A 7,626-nucleotide genomic window follows, 5' to 3' on the forward strand; every position below is an offset into this window, starting at 1 on the left:
ATAAATCAAATTTCACTAATTCAAATCACAGAATAAAGAACAAGTAAACTTGTAAGAAGATAGCTCATGAAAGCAGGGAACATAGAATCAAGCATTGAACCCTCACTGGTAGTGTATATGCACTCAAATCTCTCAAGTGTCTAAGGTTAATTCACTCCACTCTTCTCTAGTCATGCTTTCTAAAACTTTGTTCTTCATCTAACCAATCAACAAATATTTAATGTATCAATGCAAACATCACGAGGTCTTTTCAAGGTTGTAATGGGACTAAGGTAAGGGTGAGGATATATGTATGGCCAAGTGAGCTGAAATATGAATCTTTAATTAACCTAAGCTTTCACCTAACATACACACATACTCTATATAACTCTAAAATCATGCCTGGCTACCCAAAATTCCCACTTTTGTATATTTCACATACTCATATACCGAATTTTCCTTAATTTCACCCCATATGCCTTGATCTTTTATTAAACTTGACATTGGGGTAATTTTGTCCCCTTATTTATTTATTTATTTTATATTATAATATATATATATATTTTTTTTCTTTTCTTTATTTTATTTTTTTGAATGATAAAAGCAAACATAATATATCAATGCACATGGGTTTTTAATTTTTTCTGGTCTCACATGAGTATGCATCCAAATTTCCAATATTCAAATAAAGTACAAACACAATACATTCCCATTAACCCAAGTACCCACAGTTCCCCACACTTGGTTGACACACAATCTCTATCTTAAGCTAACCAAATATTCAATTGGGGTGTTTAATTGTTTTTCCGCTTAAGGCTAGTGATGTGGTAAAATATAGAACAAATGGGAATTAAAAGACTCAAAGTGGCTAACAAAGGTAAATGGAATGGTAGGCTATTTGGGATAAGTGAGCCAATAAAATGATGGCCTCAATCATATGCAAGCATGTAAATATACTAAATATTGGACATATAAAGTGGAACAAAATATAGATTACAATTATAGAGAAGAAAACACACAAGAATAAAATATTATGGTTAAATAATGTAACCATGTAATTAAGCTAAAATCTCACAGGTTGTGTGTTGTTAGCTAAAATTCATGTTCCAAATTATAGTCCTCAACAAGTTTAACATAAAAAAATTTCAATTTAAATTAGTGAAACACTATAAAAAGGGTCTTGAAAAAGAAAATATTACTTCAACCAAGTAGTAACTAAATGCACAAAATCAAACAAACATGCAGTCAAACATGCAATTGCAATAACTAATAAGGAAAATAAAACATTGGTGTTGAGAAGAAATTAACTAACCCACGGAAGTCGGTATCGACCTCCCCACACTTAAAGATTGCTCCGTCCTCGGTGCATGCTAAGATGTGCAAGTGGACGGGTGGTTCCAACTGGCGTTTTTCTCTAAAGATTGTGCAGATGGACTTGTCTGTCTCCCCATGTAAACGTCTTCCGGTTCCCTTCCTGGTGGCCATCCTGAAAGAAAAAGGAAAGAAAAGTAACCCAGAAATAAAGATAAGAAAATAAATAAAGTATGGGTGGGCTAATGCCACATAACAAGGGTCTCAATTACATGGTAGCTACAACATGCAAGTGAGAAAATAGTAGAAGCAAATGGCATATCAATAGTGCAAAAATTGCAACAATGGGGGAGAATATAGTAGGTAATGAAGGACAATATAAATTCATGTCAATGCAAAAGGAGAACAGGTATCATAAAAGATTGGCATTGACAGATAAATAAAAACACCCGACAGTGTAAACAAGTCACTAAGCACCAAAATAATACCAGAAAAGAGGCAATAGTTGAATAAGAACATGTAACACCGATGGAAAAATAATAGACTAAGAAAAAGAAAATAAAATCATGAACAAGGTTAAAATGCAATAAATGAAAATGTGAATGAAATAAAGAGAATGAAAGAAAATAAGGATGAGAAGTTAAAGAAAGGAAGAAGAAGAAAGTAAGAAAGGAGGAAGAAAGAAAGAGAAAAGAGAGAAGAAAGGAGAAGGAAATTAAAAACGGGATGCGACGCGTGCGCGTGAAAACTGCATTAACCATGTAACGCGTACACGTCGCCCACGCGTACGCGTGGGTGGTCTAAAAGCGAAAGGAAGCGCACGCGTTAGGGACGCGTACGCATGGGTGATGTTTTGCCTCTAGCATAGTGCCAGCCCCAGACCATCACAACTCTCTGTTCAGCACGATTTTACGCCGATTTTCATTCCCACGCGTACGCGTCGCTGACGCCTATGCGTGGGTTGAATTTTCTGCACGGCACGCGTACGCATGAGGTACGCGTACGCATGGGGTGGCTTGTGCTTCACGCACCCCTCCCACGCGTCTCTCGCGTAACTCTCTGTCCAGGTGCGCATACACGAACGACGCGTGCGCGTCATAGACGGTTGCGCGTCGATCCACCTCTTTTTTTTTTGCAGAATACAAAAATGCAGAATGCAGATGACTATGCAGAAATTATGAATGAACACGAATAAATATAAAATAAAATAAAACTAAGAACAAAAAGAAAAGACTATACCATGGTGGGTTGTCTCCCACCTAACACTTTTAGTTAAAGTCCTTAAGTTGGACATTTGGTGAGCTCCTTGTCATGATGGCTTGTTCTTGAACTCATCCTGAAACTTCCACCAATGCTTGGACTTCCAATAGGCTCTATCAACACCAGGTAAATTTCTCAAGCTTTGATGGAATTCATCACAAGCTTTGAGCTCCCAAAATTGATCCTCATATATTCCTGGATCCCAAATCTTGATTCTACACCCGTCTTCAAGTTGATCATCATGATTGCATTTGGGTGGTAAGCAATCTAAATTCTCACTAAGGTATCCAAACAGCTTCCTAGACCCATTCATTCGAGCTCTACACCAACCCTTGCATTTAGATTTTGATCTCCCAACCACAATGAGCCTAGGATTGTGTTGCCAACCACTAACCATCTCCCTCTTACACTTAAAGCCACAAAGAGCTCTAAGCTGATCATCTGTCTCAAGTAACCCATATTCAAGCGGGAAGGTAAATGTTAAGGATAAGTATTTTACCCACTTGAATGTTGTATTGGATGGTAATGGCTTTGGGGGAGAGGTCTCCAACATCTTTGGCAAGGTGATTTCAAGCTCCATTCCCTTGTGCTCTTCCTTGATAACTTCCACCTCTTTGCAAGCTTCTTCAATTCCAACCTCTTCCTCTTGGTAGCTTTCTTCCAAATCAAACTCTTCTTTATGGCTTACCAAGGGTATAGGGGGTTGTGCTTCTTCTTCTTTAATCTCCATCTCTTGATCAACCCCTTCAAAGTCTTCAACAATGAAATGCCATGGAGGTTCTGCATCTCCTAAGTCTGCAACCACTTCTTCATCTTCAATAATTACTGCTTTGTCCAGTTGTTTTAGTATAAAATCGTACTCACCTTGATGATTTTCTTTCCATGATAACTCCTTTCAACTACTCCTTCATCTCCAAGGGTCTTTCCTGCCTCACCTGTAGGGCCTTCTCTTGCTCCTCTGGAAATAAGGCCGCGTGTAACCGATCCATTGCGACCCTAAGGCGATCCTTTCTCTCTTGTTTCATGTCACTAGCATAATTGGGATCATTTTGCTCTTGGGTTGATGGATGTGGGTGTCCTTCCATGGAGGGCGGTGATGGGATGGAGAGATCATTATGTGGCGGTTCAACACTCTCCATCTTTTCCACTTGTTGCTCAACTCACTCATCCATGGGAATGCTCTGTTATTGCATGAGTCTCTTGGGCCAAACTTTTGACGGATGGTTGCTTGAAGTTGATCCATTACTTCCTTGAGATGATCCCTTGACTCTTATCCAGCTTGAATAACATGATTATGATCATATGACTCTTGGGTTGATGGATATGGACATGGTATATATGGAGGTGGTGGTTCTTGGGAGTAATTGGGTTGGAATTGGGGTGGATCTATGTACAGCTCATAAAGCTCATAAGGTGGTTGATATGGTGGATAACGATTAGGGTCATATGGAGGTGAATGGTGAAAAGGGACTTGTGAGTGTCGTGGTTCAAAGTTATGTTGAGGAGGGGGTTCATAGGCATATGGTGGGGCTTGTTGGTAACCACAAGGGGGTCCGCCATATTCATCATCTTGGTATGCACCCTGGAATGGCTCTTGACCATAGTAATTTGGTGGAGGTTGGTTATCATGAGAAGGTCCACCATAACTATTATCATGGTATGCATCATATAATGGTTGTTGGTTATAGCGTATTAGAGGGGGTTGTTGCCGAAAGGGTTGATCAAATCCTCGTGGCTCCTCCCATCATTGATTATTCCAACCTTGATGCTTGTTCTCATTATAGCGTCCATTCCCTGCAACATAATTTGAACTAAACTCATAGCGAAAGGGGTGAGAATTCATGGTAGCAAGTAAAAACAAAAACTAATAAAAAGTAATGAAAATAAACTCCTAAAACTAGAAATACTAACAAAGAAACGAAAAAGCAAATATTTACAATAACCAATAATAAGGCACACATTTGCAATTCCTCGGCAACAGCGCCATTTTGACGAACGGTTTTCTGTCAGTAAAGAATTTCACAAATAAATTCTCATTACTAGTACAGTTTCTAAACCAACAGAGAATCCTTTCGTACAAAAACTTTCGTTGTCACTTAAGTAACCCCAATAAAATTAATAACCAAAGTATTTAAACCTTGGGTCGTCTCTCAAGAAATTGCAGGGAGGTGTATTTATTATTGGTTATGGAAGATTATCTTTTTGGGGTTTTTGAATAAGGAACAAGAAAAGTAAATTGCGAGAATTAATGTAATAAATAATAAAGCTCTTGGCAAGGTATGAGAACTGGAAATCCTATCCTAGTTGTCCTTATCAATTGTGATGAAAATTGTTCATTACTCCCACTTAGTTAACTCTTACTAAATAAAGGAAAGTTAAGTGGACTAATCAAATTGATTCCTCAAGTCCTAGTCAACTCCTAAGGAAAGACTAGCTTTAGAGGGATCCAAATCAACCAGCAAATTCCAATTATCAATCAACAAGGGAGTTTGATAACTCAAGTGTCACCAATTACTCAACCAAAGCCAAAAGGAGAGAAATCTAAATATTGAAAGCATCAATCACATTAATTGAATAAAGCAACCATAAATCTGAAATACCTCAAATTGCATTAAATAAAGAAATCAAATCTAACATGGAGTTCATAAACCAAATTGGGAAAATAAACAAACTAAAGTAATAGAATAAATAAAGTAGAAGAGAAACTAAATTAAAGGAACATTGAACCTGGAATTAAGAAGAAGTAATCCTAAAACTAAGAGAAATCCTAAAACCTAGAGAGAGGAGAGAGCCTCTCTCTCTAGAAAACTACATCTAAAACATAAATTGTGAATAATGAGAAATTGTATTGTGTGAATGCATTCCTCCACTCTGTAGTCTCTAATCTATGTTTTCTGGGCTAAAAACTGGGTCAAAACAGCCCAAAAATTGCCCCCAGCGATTTCTGATACGTCCAGCACGCGGCACTGTCACACGTACGCGTCGTCCACGCGTACGGGTGGATTGAATTTTCTCCAGGTCATGCGTACATGTGATCCACGCGTGCACGTCACCTAACAGCATGGCAACTATGACAAATTATATATCATTTCGTGGTCCTAGATGTTAGCTTTCCAACGTAACTAGAACCGCCTCATTTGGACCTTTGTAGCTCAAGTTATGGTCGAATTAATACGAAGAGGTCAGGGCTGACAGCATTAGCAATTCCTTCAATTTCTTGTATTCCTTCCACTTTTGCATGCTTCCTTTCCATCCTCTAAGCCATTCTTTCCCTGTAATCTCTAAAAACACTTAACACACATATCATGGCATTGAATGCACACTTATTCATACACTTTGCATGATTTTACAATTCCTTCCCAATTTTACTATTTGGTTGAAAACTTACTTCCTAAGCCTTTAAATTGTGTATTTTTAATCCTCCTTTATACCATTCGATGCCGTGATCTGTGCGTTAAATGTTTTCAGGCTTTATAGGGCAGGAATGGCTTAAAGGATGGAAAGGAAGCTTGCAAAAATGGAAGGAGCACAAGAAATAAAGGAGATAACCATCGAGAAGCGACGCGCACGCATGGCTCACGCGTGCGCGTGAATTGGATTTTGCACGGCGACGCGTGCGTGTGCCTGACGCGTACGCGTGACATGCGCTACCTACAGAAAATGCTGGGGGCGATTTTGGGCTGAGTTTGGACCCAATTTTCGGCCCAGAAACACAGACTAGAGCCAAGGGACAAGCAGAGACTCAACAGATATTCTCATTCACATAGTTTTTAGATTTTAGATTAGAATCTTAAAGAGAAAAAATCACACTTCCTCTAGGTTTCTTCACATTCATAGATTTCTAGTTTTTATACTTCTTATGCTTTTGCTTTGGATATTGAGAAAAGTCACTACCTCCATTGAAGTTGCATTATTCTAGTTTGTTTTCTTATTCCTTTACTCTTTTGATTACCTCTTAACCCGGTTCAGATATGTATGTTTATGATTTAGGGATTTATTAATGCAAAGAATTACTTTTATCTTTAATTAATTTTCAGTTATTATTTTATTTAGATTATCATGTCTTCTTCTTATTCCCCTTATATGCCTGTGAACGTTGTATTCATGTCAATAGAGTAGACTCCCAACTTGACTTGGGGGTTGATTAAAAGGAGACCCTTGAGTTGGAATACTCAAGTGTTAGTTCAATTGGAAGTTGTTGGCTAACTCTCTATTTACTAACGCTAATCCTTCCATAAGGAGAGGATTAGGACTTGCAAATAAGAGTTAGCTCAATCACTTGACTTTCCTTTATTTAGTAAAGGTTAACTATGTGAAAACAACAACATCTTGTTATTCCACTTGGGAAAATCGAACAAGGATAGAACTTCTGGTGCACGAAATTGTGATTACACTTTTCATAACTCCGCACAACCCAGCAAGTGCACTGGGTCGTCCAAGTAATACCTTACGTGAGTAAGGGTCGATCCCACAGAGATTGTCAGCTTGAAGCAAACTATGGTTATTTTGTAAATCTTAGTCAGGAGATTGATGGTAATAGTGGTTATATTTATGAAAATAAATAACATGAAATAAACAGTACTTGTGATTTAATGATGAGAAAGAGGTTGAGGTTCCGGAGATGCTCTGTCATCTAAATCTTTGCTTTCCTACTATCTTCTTCTCCAAACACGCATGGCTTCCTTCAATTGTAAGCTGTATGATCCTCTCAAAGGAAAACAAATCCATATGCGCTGTCACCGCACGGCTAATCATCTTTCGGTTCCCACTAGTGTCGGAATAGGACCTTTGTCTTTTTGCACACTGTCACTGCGCCCAACATTCGCAGGTTTGAAGCTCGTCACAGTCTTCCTTCCCAGATCCTACTCGGAATACCACAGATAAGGTTTAGACTTTTCAGATCCTAGAAATTCTGCCAATTGGTTCTAGCCTATACCACGAAGGTTCTAACCTCCGGACTCAGTCCGTGGATTAGAAACCCAATAGATACGCACTCAAGCTGTCGCCCAATGACTATGTTGAGCTCAGATAGAAAGTAGTGGTTGTCAGGCACGCGTTCATAGGGTTGAGGATAAT

This window comes from Arachis ipaensis, chromosome B03 (assembly GCF_000816755.2).
Source record: "Arachis ipaensis cultivar K30076 chromosome B03, Araip1.1, whole genome shotgun sequence".
NCBI classification, from domain to species: Eukaryota; Viridiplantae; Streptophyta; class Magnoliopsida; order Fabales; family Fabaceae; genus Arachis; species Arachis ipaensis.